We start from the raw sequence: 14,865 nt of genomic DNA, 5'->3' as shown, positions 1-14,865 counted from the left end.
TTCACTGTGGACTCTCTCATGTATGACAAGATTGCACTTCATTGTAAAAGCCTTTTCACACTGTTTACATTTATAGGGTCTCTCTCCGGTGTGAATTCTCTCATGTACACGAAGAGATCCTTTCTCTGTAAAAGCCTTTCCACAATGTTTGCATTTATAGGGTTTCTCTCCAGTGTGAATTCTCTCGTGTACACGAAGAGATCCTTTCTCTGTAAAACCCTTTCCACACTGTTTACATTTATGAGGTCTCTCTTTAGTATGAATTCTCTGATGTGCAGCAACCTCAGAGTTCTGACTGAAAGGTCTCCCACCTTTATCAGCCACAGAATCCACCTCTACACTTTTACCTTTTGGATGTCTAATGAGGTCTGAACTCTGACCAAAGTTCATTTCTCCTACGTTACCTTGATGTGTGGGTATTTCGGGTTTCTCAGGTGACTGAGCAAGTCCTACTTCTTCAGGAAAGCATTTCCTATATTCACTATCCTGACAACTGTTATTTCCTGAGGTCAACTTCCTATACTGAGTTAGGACTGAATTTTGCCTGAATTTCTCTGCAGTTTCATCAAATTCACAGTCACTCTCTGGATTTTTATCTGCCTTGATAGTAGAGTCACAGATTTCTCTCAAATTGAAGTCATGGGGACCCTCATTCATGCATCTCTTGGAGCCAGATCCTTCCACAGAAAGGCTCAGTTTTGTAGACATCTCCTTCACTTCAATATCTACAGCTGAAGAAAACAAATAATGATATAATCACAGAAGGAAGGAGGATACACACACAGAGAAATATAATTGCTTTTCTCTCATACCAGAAAATAAACTGATTTTTTTTTCTATTTCTCCAGGCAAAAAGGAGATTTAAAACTGAAACAAGCAGTACTAGTCTTTGGATAAATCATTTGGTCATATGTGCAAGACGGATGCTTTTAGAATGAAGGTCCTATACACCAGGTCCCTTCGTGGTCCCCAAAAATTGTAGGAGTAAAAATGTACCGATATTCCTGATATTTTAAATTTAAAGGATTTAATTATAAACAACATGAGAGGGAAAGGGATTCCTTCAGCTAAGTGTGCAGTGCACAGAGCCAGAGACTCATACCTGCCACACTTTAACCAAAACAAAGCCTAAAAAGAGCCTCACAGCTTGGGGCTCAGTCAAATTTATCTCCCAAGCCTAAGTATGTCAAATGAGGATGTACTTAAACAGATGCTGGGAATGTAGTTCAGGTTTGACAAATTTTCCACCAGCACAACAATTACACTGAAACCTCACAATGGACATGTGACAGAGTCAGGCCCAATATTCTCATCACACTTTAGAATTCATATGAAGAATAAAGGAATGACCTGACCATCTTTCTTGCAACTAGATTATAACTCATACCCTGTGCCTGAGCATACTTGCCAGCCCCCAAGTCTAACATTCCCTTCACCACAACAGATAAGTCTTTTGGGATAACAGCCCTTATACATCTGCTTTCAACTTACTCACCTGGACAGAAGCTCCTGGGGTCTTTTTGCTCTTCCAGACATAGTGCTTTCACTTGCTGAAAACAGGAGATAAAATTTTCTCTAGGAACTGGACGCCCTGGGTATAAGAAAGAAGGAAGTGATAAGGAGAGAAAAATAAAAAGCATGGTCCTCTTAAAGGAGAAGGGACAAGCAAGTAAGGCCTATAGAATGGTTTTTGTTGTGTTCACTGTGGGGATGTTTGCGAGAGGCAGAGATCATGGAAACTATTTGCAATCAGAAAATTCCATCTTTATTTACTTCTTGTAAAAGAAGGAGAGGTCCAATCTACAACCTCCATTATCTAGAAATAAAAAGCAGCTGGTAGTGAAGGGTAAGAGATCAGAACTTGGGAGTCAGAAAAGCAAATTTAATCTAACCTCAAAGAAATGGTAAGTGAGTGCCCCTGAGCAAGTTATTTCACCTCAGTTTGCCTCAACTATGAATTAAAGACAATAAGACTATCAAAATCACAGGGATGTTGTAAAATAAATGATAATTATGAACTCATTTACCCATTAGAGGACAAAGAGCAGATATTTTGAAATGCTTGTTCCCCTTCCTTTCCATTCCTATCATCCGCCCTAGGATTTGAAGGAAGAATGAAGGATGAATAAGAATAAAAACTTGTGACACTAGGCAGAATGAGTGGCTATGATCTATAGTTTGTGTAAATGGAATTAGCTGATCCACATTCGTTGTTAGACTCTACCTATCAGAAATAATGTCACCCCACCCAACTTAGTGGGGAGGGGAGATGAGTTACCCACATGTGACAACAAGTAACAAATCAAGAACAAGGGACTGCCCTTTAGGCAGTCCAAAACAGTGTTGAGGCTGCCATTTGTCCACTTGAAATTGAAGGTGGATGCAGAAAGTGATGAAAGCTGCTATCTTTTTAGATGGTAACTTCCAGTGGAGGCAGTTGGTGCTTTGAACTTGGTGCTGAAGGATCTCTGCTGAGACCTCAGGCAGCTTCCCTCTGAATTGTCACATGGGTAAGTTAGGCTGACTTCCTTTCTCCTCCCTTGGCGTTTCTGGAGTCTATACCCTCAGGGAGGCCTCTCTTGCCTCTCTAATTGTAAAAGGCCTTGTGGCTAGTAGCTTTGTTTAATTAACCTCTGTGCTCCTTTGCTGGGGCCTCTAAATTCTCATTCGGTACAGGCCAGAGTCTCTATTTCTCTACCTTCAACCTTCCTAATTGTAAATAAACTTCCATAAAAGCCATCCTGACTTGGGTCAATTTTAAATTTGGAATCGAGCTAATCAGATTCCTGGTGACCATACCTTAAATATCTATTTTCCCCTCTCACAAGTTTTATGCTTTTCCCCCATATTTTCCCAATATTTTTATGGAAATAGGAATCCCATTACCTTACTCTGTATGTCTACTTGTTTCTATCAAATGTTTCTTGTAAAAAACATCTCAAAGGATTAATATTTTTAATGCACTCTGCTATCTACTTACGTTTTATGGGGAAGTTCATCTCATTTATAACCGCAGTTACTATTACCATCTTATATTCCCTTTCATCTTGTTTCCTCTTTTGATCCTACACTTTCTCCTTTCACGGCCTGTCCATGTTCCACTTTAATCACTCCTCCCATTTCCCTTCCCTTATATTATTCCCCTCCCCATCACCACCCTTCTTATTCTCCTCCTACTTCTCTATAGGGCTTTTTAATCACTTCCTCTATTCTATCTCTCTTATATTATTCCCCTCCCTCTACCACCTTTCTTATACTCCTTCTATAGCTCTATAGCAGTGATGGGCAAACTTTTTAAAGAGGGGACCAAAGGAAAAGAAATGCTCATCTCTCAGTCTGTTTCTAAGGCAATTCTTTCAAGTTTCTTTGTATTGTATCCAACTTATCGTATGTGTCAGATTAGGAATGTCTCCAGGCCGAGAGAGAACATTTCAGGGGGGTCTGCATCTGGCCCCCAGGCCATAGTTTGCCCATCACCACTCTAGAGAGTATACCACAATGAGGCTGTCTGATTTTCTTCTCATGCATCTTTATATATGTTTTTCCCAATGTTACTTCTTTCTTATTGTTTCTCTCTATCCTCTTTTTCACTCCTTGATTATTATTTTTTGGTATATCTTCCTGAACAGTTTAGTACCACACCATCTATGTATGCTTCTTTTAACTGTGATAAGCAGAGCAAATTTAAGAGTTTCAAATATCATCTTTCCACTAGGCATATAAACAATTTGACCTTATTTAGTCTTTTAATAAACCTTTTTATACTTCTCTTGAATTGGTATTTGCTCATCAGTATTTTTGTTTTGCTCTGCTCTTTTCATCAGGAATGCTTGAACATCCTTAATAAATAATGATTTTTGTACCTGACAGAATAGTCAGTCTTTTTGGGTAGATGATTCATGGTTGTAAACCCCTTTTTCTTGCCTTCCAAAGTATCATATTTCAAGCATTTAGATCCTTATGCAGAAGCTCCAAAATCCTGTGTAATCAACTATGGGCCTCCATGATATTTAAATCGTTTCTTTCTTTCTTAGTGCAGTATTTTCTCCTTAGCATGGGATTTCTTCAATTTAGCTATAATATTGCTGGAAGTTGTCAATTAAGGATTTAATGCAGGAGGTGATCTGTGGATTCTTTCAATTTCTCTTTTAATCTAGGATTCAAAGAACATCAAGATAGTTTTCTTTTATAATTTCTTGTCTTAACTAGTTCCATCTTCCAGCTCAATTGCTTTTCAGTTTGACATTTCATATTTTCTTTGTTTAAAATTCTTTTGATTTTGTTACATTGTTTCTTGATATTGGATGAAGTCATTATCTTCTATATGCCCAATTCTAATGTTCAAAGAATGATTTTCTTCCATGACCTTTTAATTCTCCTTTTCCATTTGGTCCATTTTACTTTTTGTGAAACTCTTCTTCATGGCATTTTTATGCTTCTTTTGCCACTTGCCCAATTTTGCTTCTTCAGATATAATTTTCTTTTTGCATTACTTTCATTGCTTTGCCCCATTTTCCTTCCACTTCTCTCATTTGATTTTTGAATTCCTTTTTGAACTCTTCCCATCACCTGAGTCCAATTCCCATTATTATTTCAAGTTTTGTATGTGGAGGCTTTTGTATCCCTATCCCCACACCTCAGTCTGAGCCTTGTTGTTCTTAGCCTCCTAAGACATTTTCTTTGGATGTTTCTTTTGATGTTTCCTCATTTTCCCAGGCTTTTTTTTTCACTTTGTCTTCTAATTCTGTTTTCAGATAGTGGAGTCATTCTCTTAAACTTCAGCTTTTCCTTGCTGCTCCCCTCAGCTATAGTTCCAGGTTTCTACAACTTTCATTTCTTCCAATGTAGTTCCATGGCCTATGGGCTGGGTACACCAAAAGCTGCTCATATAGTCACCTCTACTAACTGGTGATGGTTTGCAGGGCTCAGAGAACTGTGAGCTATAGCCTTCACCACAGGCTTGAACTGGCTAAGGGACTTTGGACCTGATTATAATCTTGTGTCAGGGCATGGTATTCCAAGGGTTGGGCATAGGAGACACTAACAAAACAATGGGGACTCAAGAAAGTTCCCCAAGTCTTGAATTTGGCTTGTGCCCAGGTTCAGAATCTCAAGCAGTTGTAGGGGGTGGATTGTCTGCCATTCTCTGATAGGCCCCGAGTTGTTGGACCCCTAGGTAAAGGAATATAATACATTGCATAAGCCTGAGGGACCTAGGTATGAACCTAGGATAGCTTGCCCTGGAAACTCTTAAAAGTTTGTGTCTCATACCCCTAGAGATCTTATAAAAGAGAAGCCATCTTGAGTTTGTGTTCATGTATCTTAAGGATAATCTTGGTTATCTATTGTCATGTAAACACTCCTTTGTAACCATGTGGATGGGTATGTTTGGGGTAACCATTGAGTATATTTGGCTGCCCTTTTTATGATCCTCGCCTCCTCTGTCCACAATGAGGACTTCTCAGGACCCTCCTAAGACCCTGGATATCAACTGCTGGCCAAACCCCTATTCATATCACTCCTCTATGGGCAAGTTTTACTTCCAGTTGCCTCCTTATCCCTCAAAATACACCCTCTTTCAGCCTAATTTTCTAATTGTTTTCCTGGGATTCTGGGAAGATGGCAGCTTGGATGCAGCAAAACTCCAGACTTCTAAAAATGCTTCCACATCAATCAAAAACAAAGTGCTTTGAAGGGACAGAAAATCAAATCTAACAACAGGACAGAGCTGGGGGATCCTCCTGCAGGACTCAACTAAAAAGGTATGCCAAAAAGAGACTGAAGTCTTGAACTGTCAGGTTCAAAGAAAAAGAAGAAAGATCCTAGATCCCCTCTGTTGTTTTTAAAAATGATTAACCTCCCCCACCTACTGTGCTGAGTCTCCAGTGGTTCCTAGAATGTCTGGATGGGCAAGAGCTTTAACCCGGAGGGAGTGTTTTCCTGGCACAGCTGTGCCAGGCTCAGGGCATTGAACGGACAGGAGAGAGGGAGGAGCTGGAGAAGTGCAGAGAGGGCAGCCTAGTTGCAGCCAATACACTCCATCTTGCCCCCCCCCCCCACCTCAGGGCACATGCAGTTCTGCAGATCAACTCTGCCCTGGCTTAATCTTATCAATTAGGCAGATAAGAATTCTTCACAGTGTGCAGGAAAGCTCCAACAACCCTCCCCTATAGACTGCACTGAAAGTAAGCACACCTACACCTTTAAGCTTCTGAAGATCTGACCTCAGGGCTCATTATAATCATCAGCCTAACCTAGTCAATCAGCAGAGTAAAGAAGAACCCCCTTCAGGACAGAATAGCCCATACCCACAGATCCAGTAAATAATCAGAGGAACAAGATTACAGCCAATTATAGGAGGGAAAGAAGGAAAAAAATATGAATAAACAGAAAAAGAAAAAAAGAAATTACAATCGACAGCTTCTTTTCAGGTAATGAACAAAGAGCAAATGGAACAGAAGAGGACCATGGAACACCAAGCAAAAACACAGAAACTCCAGACAATTGGACATAGGGGTTAGAAGAACTCAAAATTCAATTAACTCAAGAACTCAAAAATCAAGAGAGGCTGAAGACCATTGGGAAAAGAAAATACATGAAATAAAACAAGAAAATAGTTTGGAAAGCCAACATTGACTAGCTAGATAACAAGGCAAGAAGGTGAAAGATGACCTACAAAGAAAATCAGACCATCAGAAAGATGACCAAAAAGTCAGGGATGAAATTCAGTATTTAAAAATTAGAATCCAACAACTAGAAGCAAATGACTTCACAAGGCAGCAAGAATCTATAAGACAAATCAAAAGAATGAAAAAAAAAATCGAGGAAAATATGAAACACCTCATTGACAAAACGACAGATTTTGAAAACAGATCAAAGAGAGACAATTTAAGAATTTAGACTACCGGAAAATCATGACAAAAGGAAAAGCCTGCTGTGTGACCCTGGGCAAGTCACTTGACCCCCATTGCCCACCCTTACCACTCTTCCACCTATGAGACAATACACCGAAGTTAAAGGGTTTAAAAAAAAAAAAAAAAAAAAAAGGAAAAGCCTGGACATTATCCTACAGGAAATTATCCAAGGAAACTGCCCTGACATTTTTGAACAAGAGGGAAAAGTGGAGATTGAAAGTATCCACAGATCACCACCTACATTTAATTCCCAATTGAAAACACCCAAGGAATATTATAGCCAAATTCAAGAACTACCAGACCAAGGGAAAAATATTACAAGCTGCTAAGAAGTCATTCAGATACCATGGAACCACAATTGGGCACAGGATCTGGTTGTATCTACACTGATAGGACCGGAAGGCATGGAATATGATATTCCGGAAAGCAAGGGAACAGGGTCTACTACCAAGAATCAAGTACTCAGTAAAACTGACTTTATTTTTGCAGGGGAAAGTCACTTAATAAAATAGAAGACTTCCAAGGATTCATAAAGAAAAGATCAGACTTAAAAAAAAAAAATTTGATATTCAAACACAGAACTGAAGAGAATCACCAAAAGATAATTAAGAGAGGGGGGGAAAAAAAACAAAACTAAACTTTTTTAAGGGACCCAATAAGTTCAAATGATTTATATTCCTATAAGAAAAGATGATATTGGTAACTCTTGAAAATTGTTATTATCATCAGAGTACCTAGAAGAAATATACTTAAGAGAGAACAGTGACAAAGTATATAAGATGAAATGTCAAGATATAAGTGTGCGTGTATAAGTATACATAAAACTAGAGGTAAAAAAAGAGGATACTATTAAAAGAAATGGAAAAGAGACAAAATGGGGTAAATTTATATTTCATAAAGAAGCACATGGTGGGAGCAGGGAAGAAGATCAATACACTGGAAGGGTAAAGAGGTTGGAGACAGGAAATACTTAATTCTTATGTGCATTGAAATTGACTCAAAGAAGGAAGAACAATCAGATCCATTGGGGAAGAGAATTGATTCGTGCCCTATAGAGAAGTAGAAAGGTATCAAACGGACTGGTGAGGAGGGAAGCAATACTAGGGAGGGAGAGTGTGTGGAGTAGTTTAAAAATACCCCAAAGAGGGGGCAGCTGGGTAGCTCAGTGGAGTGAGAGTCAGGCCTAGAGACAGGAGGTCCTAGGTTCAAACCCGGCCTCAGCCACTTCCCAGCTGTGTGACCCTGGGCAAGTCACTTGACCCCCATGGCCCACCCTTACCACTCTTCCACCTATGAGACAATACACTGAAGTACAAGGGTTTTAAAAAAAAATACCCCAAAGAGGGGGGCAGCTGAGTAGCTCAGTGGTTTGAGAGCCAGGCCTAGAGGCAGGAGGTCCTAGGTTCAAATCTGGCCTCATACACTTTCCCAGCTGTGTGACCCTGGGCAAGTCACTTTAAAATAAGGGTAGGAATTAGGGGGACTGATTAAAAACAAAACACTGGTGTAGAAGGAAGTAGTGAAAGAAGAAATGATAGGACTGAGAGAAGAAATCAAAATTTTGGGGAATACCAAGGTGGTAACTCTGGGATGAATTCACACATAAAGTGGAAACAAATAGCAGAGCGGATTAGAAACCAAAATCCTACCATATGTCATTTACAAGAAAGACACATGAGGCAGGTAGACACACACAGGGTAAAGGTAAATGGCTGGAGCAAAATCTAATAGGCATCAACTGAGAAAAAGAAGGCAGGAGTCCCAATGATTTCGGACAAAGCCAAAGTAAAAATAGACCTAGTTAAAAGATAGGGAAAAGGTAATTACATCCTGAAAAAAGGCAGTATAGACAATGAGGAAATATTACTAACTCAACGTGTATGCACCAAATAATATTTCTAAAGAAGAAAATGGTGGAGTTGAAGGAGGAAATAGATAATAAAACTATACTAGTGGGAGACCTGAACCTTCCTCTATCAGATCTAGATGAAGCAAACCAAAAAATAAGATGTAAGAGATATGAAATCTTAGGAAAATTAGAAAATTAAGATTTAATAGATATGTTGGGAAAAATAGGGACAAAAAGTAATATACTTTCTTTTCAGCAACACATGCATGTTACATTCACAAAGACTGACCATGTACTAGGGCAGTGATGGGCAAACTATTGCCCTCAGGCCAGATACGGCCCCCTGAAATGTTCTATCAGGCGCATGACACTATTCCTAATCTGACAAAGAGTAGGATACAACACAATGAAACTTTGAAAGAGTTACCTTAGAAACAGACTGACAGATGGGCATTTCCTTTCCTTTGGCCCCCTCTTTTTAAAGTTTGCCCATTGCGGCCCTGGACAATATAAAATACTTAGGAATCTATCTGCCAAGACAAACGCAGGAATTATATGAACAGAACTACAAAACACCCTCCACACAAAATTAGATCTAAACAACTGGAAAAACATTAATTGCTCATGGATAGGATAAGCTAACACAATAAAAATGACAATCTTACCTAAATTAATTTACTTATTTAGTGCCATACCTATCAAACTACCAAGAAAAATTTTTACTCAATTAGAAAAAACTATGACAAAGTTTATTTGGAAGAACATAAGATCAAGAATATGAAGGGAAATAATGAAAAAAAAATGTGAAGAATGGGAGCCTAGCAGTACCATATCTAAAACTGTACTATAAAACTGCTCATCAAAACAATTTGGTACTGGTTAAGAGACAGAATAGAAAATCAGTGGAACAGACTCAGGGAAAAATAACCTCAGCAAGACAGTGTATGATAAACCCAAAGAGCCCAGCTTTTTGGGACAAAAATCCACTATTTGACAAAAAATGCTGGGAAAATTGGAAAACAGTATGGAAGTGATTAGGTTTAGATCAGCACCTCACACCCTACACCAAGATAAATTCAGAATGGGTGAAGGACTTAAATAAAGAGGAAACTATAAGTAAATTAGGTAAAGATAGACTAGTTTACCTGTCAGATCTATAGGAAAGGAAAGATTTTAAGACCAAGAAAGAGTTAGAAAACATTACAAAATGTAAAATAAATAATTTTGATTCCATTAAATTTAAAAGTTTTTGTACAAACAAAACAAATGCAGCCCAAATTAGAAGGGAAGTAACAAATTGGGGGAAAAAAATCTTTATAACAAAAACCTCAGACAAAGGTCTGATCACTGAGATTTATAAGGAGCTAAATCAATTGTACAAAAAAATCAAGCCATTCCCCAATTGACAAATGGGCAAAGGGCATGAATAGGCAATTTTCAGATGAAGAAATCAAAAATATCAATAAGCACATGAAAAAGTGTTCTAAATCTCTTATAATTAGAGAAATGCTGAGGTACCACCTGATAGCTAGCAGATTGGCCAAAATGACAGCTAAGTAATAAATGTTGGAAGGGATGTGGCAAAATTGGTACATTAATGCATTTCTGGTAGAGTTGTGAATTGATCCAATCATTCTGGATGACAATTTGGAACTATGCCCAGAGTGTCTGCCCTTTGATCCAACCATGCAACTGCTGGGTTTGTACTCCAAAGAGATAATAAGGAAAAAGACTTGTACAAAAATATTTATAGCTGTGCTCTTTGTAGTGGCAAAAAAATTGGAAAATGAGGGGATGTCCTTTGTTTGGGGAATGGTTGTACAAATGTGGTATCTGTTTGTGATGGAATAATATTGTGCTCAAAGGAATAATGAACTGGAGGAATTCCATGAGAACTGGAACAACTTCCAGGAATTGATGCAGAGTGAAAGGATCAGAACCAGGAGAACCTTATACACAGAGACGGATACACTGTGGCACAATCGAATGTAATGGACTTCTCTACTAGCAGCAATGCAATAATCCAGGACAATTCTGAAGGACTTATGAGAAAGAACTCTGGGAGCAGAGAAACACAGAAGAAAAACAACTGCTTGATCACATGGGTTGATGGGGACATGACTGGGAATGTAGACTCTTAAGTGATCACCCTAATGCAAATATTAATAATATGGAAATAGGCCTTGATCAATGACACACATAAAACCCAGTGGAATTCCTCCTTGGCTGGGGGGAGGAGGCGGGGCAAAGAACATGAATCATGTAACCATGGAAAAATATTCTAAAACAATTAAATAAAATTTTTCAAAAAGACAAAAACAAAAAAACCCAAATCGAGTTGTTTTTCTCAGGAGAGCCACCTCAGTCTTACCCATGTTCATTCTGTGACTCTAGTCATTTAAAAGCATTTAAGGTTGCTTTGACATTCTCAGGACAGGTTCAGCTTTTGCTTCTGCTTTGTCAAATTCTTGGCTTCACCTCTCCCACTAATATTTAATAGTATTTGTAAGAATATCCTTTCTAAAGACCAGATCCAGCCCAAAGGGGAAGGGCTGCTTTGGCAGGTAAAGGGTTCCTTTTAATGCCCACTTTCAAAGAAAAGCTGCTTGGGTATAAACAGAGTATTTGACCACAAACGTCAGGTCTAATTAGGGGCTGGACTAGATGACTTCTGAGATTAGCTTCAGGAATGTAAATCTGTAACATTGGTTCATGGTTTCCCCTGAAGCTATCCAAAACAGAGGAAAAATAATTTGAAACAAGAAAGGAAAGTCTCAGTTTCCCATCACATAATTTAAAGATTTTTTTTTTTAAATGAAAAGCTGTGACAAGGAGATCCCTGGGCAGGGATCAGCACTTTTACTTTTTTAATCATTGACAAAGGCTCAAAATCCTATACATCTGGCTTAGAATAAAGACATTCTCTTAATGGCAGATTCAAAGCTAATACAAGAAATTGTTCTTACCCACAGAGAATAGATTTTGCACATTCTCCAGCATGACCTCCAGGTACAGCTCTTTCTGAGAGTGGTCCAACAGGCACCACTCTCCCTGGGTGAAGTCCACAGCCACATCCTTGAATGTTATTGACCCCTAAAACCAGCAAAAGTCACAAGATTTAGAGCTCAGAATTCATCTGGTACATTCATCTGGTTACCCAAACTCCTAACCTGGCAAACTATCAGAGCCAGCACTACAGAGAAGTCATTCAGAGCCTAATGGAATTCTGTGTCTGAAGTAAGAATCATGTTGTGAAGAGTAAAACCTAGAGAAGTATCTTACTCTGAAGTGCTTTTCCCTATAGTATCAGGGAGATGAGAAGTGCTTTCTGAGTGAAGTATGAGATTCTGTGGAGGAAAAAGAGAGAAGGTGATCTGAAATTCCTCCTCATCACAAGTGTCAAGAGTTAATCTAATAAAGAGGTTTTTTTTTTTTTGAAGAATTTCTGAGAAGATAGCATGTAATGTGTATTTTAGGGGGAAATATTACCAGTGATCAATGAAGAAACAAAGAAAAAGCAATCCCCTACTTAATTTCCTAAAAGGCTGAAATACTCTATTTTATTTTATTTTTTAAAACCCTTACCTTCCGTCTTGGAGTCAATACTGTGTATTGGCTCCAAGGTAGAAGAGTGGCAAGGGTAGGCAATGGGGGTCAAGTGACTTGACCAGGGTCACACAGCTGGGAAGTGTCTGAGGTCAGATTTGAACCCAGGACCTCCCGTCTCTAGGCCTGGCTCTCAATCCACTGAGCTACCCAGCTGCCCCCTGAAATATTCTAATTTAGATGAAAGCATAAAGAGGATTCCATAGAGTTTATATGGGGTCAGAATCTGATTCTACCTAAGTGAAAAAGCCCAGTCTTGTGTTATATTTAGAGTCTGGTGAACCCCTTACAATGTGCCATAGCCAAAACTTTCTGTCTTTGTTTTTATGATGAATGCCATTTCTTAAAGAAATATATTCAGCCATTTTACATTTAGTCATATGGAAAGAAGAATAAGTATGATGAGGAAAAGGGGTGTTCCACCTTTTAAAAATAGATGTTGGTGATTGAGCTAATTCAAAAGAAAGATACTGAGGATGTAATGATTGGAATTCTCAAGAGGCAAAATTTCTTCATTTTAAATAATTTATGAATTGACTGGTCATTTAATGTGGTCAGTTGACACTACAAAATCTAAAAAAAAGAAAAGCAGGTAGGATGAGCTAATATAATAAAAATGACAATCCTAATTAAATTAATAATTCATTGCTATACCTATCAAACTGCCAGCATTCCCTCTCTCTCAACAGTAGCCAGGGCAGACAGCAGCCCCTGGAGCCAGGTCTGGGAGGGAGAATTGCTCCTGATATATCTGAAGGACATTCAAAGAGTTCAGACAGGAAAGATAAGGCCCAGTTGAAAGCGCAGCCACCACCACTAGCAGGAACAAGGTCCTCATTCAGATACACTTATAACCAGAAGGCAGAAAGAATTCAGGTCAAAGGAAAGCAGAGAAATCTGGGCTCAAAGGGAAGAATGCAGAGAGAGCTCAATTCCAAGGAGAGCAGACAGCTTCTTTTTTGGAACTCATCTACTCTGGGTGGTTCCTGGTGGTCCTCACTGCTTTCACTGCCCTGCTTCTGAAGTCCTGAGATCACAGATGTCCTCCAGAGGAACCCAAGGCCAGGACCTCAGGAGCTTGCCTGCCTCTCCACCCCAAGCCCTGCCTTCTATTATCTGGAAAGCCACTGCCACCACAATGAGCTCTATTCAGCCTAGACTCTTCCCAGGCATCTAAACCACCCCAGGGCTAGATATTCCACTTGGGAAGCCACCTCCAAGGCTGGTCACCCTGAGAACTTCCCCCTTACTCTCCTTCCCTCTCCCCTTATACCCTTCCATACTCTAAGAATACAGTGACACTGGGTTCTTTCTTTCTTGTTTCCCACACGAGACTCTCCATCTCCTGATCTTGTTCCAGGATTTTTCTCCCTCCTCCCCAGCTTTCACTACTGTCCCCCTAGTCTCTGCCTCCTCAGTGCACTGGATTCCTTCAGGTCTGGAAGAGAATCTCATCTGCTGCAAGAAACCTTTATAGACCCATCTTTTGTTTGACTTCCTACAATTAATCTTATACACATTGAAAGGAAAATTGTCTTATTGCCTTTATATTGTTGATCATGAAACAAGGAATCACATATAATCCTTTCGATAAGTAACTGCAATGACAATTTTTAAGAGTTAGACGAGGTTATTCCACTAATTGTGTATAAGATATCAAACATAATAGTAGAATATCGGCCATAATATTAAAAGGGATATAGTGTGGAGTATCAGAATATTACAGCAATTAATGATACTGAAGACTTCTGTGGGAAGAATAAAAGCTTTAGGTCTGTGTACTTCTCTAGGGAAGCTGAGCAGAAGGAGCTGGGCTCTCTGGGAATGGGGAGTCTACATAGCCCCTGAGCCTATCTGGCTGGCTCATTCAGGCAGAGGTACCAAGGGCAGAAAACCCCCAGAACAAGATGTATATGGGGGCAGCCAGGGTGGACCCTGGGGCTTACCCAGAGAGACAGAGCCCCTGGAGGCCTGGAAAAGACACAGGTCTGAGTTCTGCTGGATTCTAGCCTCCGGGAGCTTGGCCAGGGTTCGGGATGGGGTACACTTACCTGGGATGAGGGCCTCGGAGTCTCGGGGGACATTTCCTCTGGGCTCTCTGCTTGGACCAGACTGGGGTCCTTCAGGGAGTGGAGACTCCCTCTTTAGAGCCTGTGGGGAAATAGAGAGGGAGAGAGCTCTTCCCTTGGCCTCAGAGGAAACTCTTCCCCCAACAGGAGGGTGCAGGTACCCTCAGGTCTGGAAAGGCCCTTGGACTGGCCAGGCAGAAGCCTCCCACCCTCTCTGCTGCTATCTTCCTTAGGTTTCATTCCATTCAGAAACCGCACAGAGCGGATTGAGGGAGACTGCTGGGGGGAGGGGTTACTAGGGGATGGGGGGAGGTTGGAGGGGGAGATGGGGACCAGGTTGGGGTTGGGGAAGAGGGTGTTGACATTTCTTCAGTGCCCAAGATCAGGGGTCCTAGAATAGCACGTGGGTACGGGCACCCCACCCCCA

Source organism: Gracilinanus agilis, chromosome 1, assembly GCF_016433145.1.
Source record: "Gracilinanus agilis isolate LMUSP501 chromosome 1, AgileGrace, whole genome shotgun sequence".
NCBI lineage: Eukaryota > Metazoa > Chordata > Mammalia > Didelphimorphia > Didelphidae > Gracilinanus > Gracilinanus agilis.
Note: the sequence above shows the minus strand (reverse complement) of the source record.